Source organism: Lipotes vexillifer, unplaced genomic scaffold, assembly GCF_000442215.2.
Source record: "Lipotes vexillifer unplaced genomic scaffold, Lipotes_vexillifer_v1.1 scaffold2194, whole genome shotgun sequence".
Taxonomy (NCBI): domain Eukaryota; kingdom Metazoa; phylum Chordata; class Mammalia; order Artiodactyla; family Lipotidae; genus Lipotes; species Lipotes vexillifer.
Window position 1 is genome coordinate 397341 of NW_006777784.1, and position 623 is coordinate 397963.

A 623-nucleotide genomic window follows, 5' to 3' on the forward strand; every position below is an offset into this window, starting at 1 on the left:
CCCGGACCGGGGCACGAACCCGTGTCCCCTGCATCGGCAGGCGGACTCCCAACCTCTGCACCACCAGGGAAGCCCTACAGTTATCTTAATACACTGCCTTCCAAAGTAACTAAAGACAGTACTGCCATCTGAGAAAAAGCCTTGAGCATTTTAGGCGTCTGCATATTATTTGCCTCTGAAGCCATAATTGTGGAAAGTTGTGTTCGCCTTTCCATCTTCTAATCGAGTAAAGGCATCTAAGTGAATATCCTAAACATATATAGATACCCACACATTTATTCTCCTATAGCCAGGGAATATTTTAAAGCACTTAATATTTTATCGAGGAGAATAAAGTGTCTTTGTTACCCACATTGGTTTTCACTACAATTATAGCTCTTCCTATAACCCAAACAACTGCTTCTAATCACAGAAACTTAGAATGAGAAGGGACGCATCCTAGCATCAAATCAGCATTGCTCCCACTCATCTGTCAGAGCATCCCTGAGCGGGGGCCATCCTGTTTCTTAAACTTGCCTGGGTACTGGGAGCTGACTCTCTCCCGTGAGATGCCTGATCTGTTTACAACCTGTGCTCATTGTTAAAAGGTCATCTTCCTATTGATCCCAAATGTGCTTCCCTAC

At 44.5% G+C, this 623-nt stretch overlaps 1 protein-coding gene across 1 annotated transcript in view; it reads left to right on the forward strand.

Annotated features, from left to right (window-relative positions):
- Positions 1-623, forward strand: part of MYO16 (myosin XVI) — a 463256-nt gene that overhangs the window by 395123 nt on the left and 67510 nt on the right. The gene's annotated exons all lie outside the window — the stretch shown is intronic.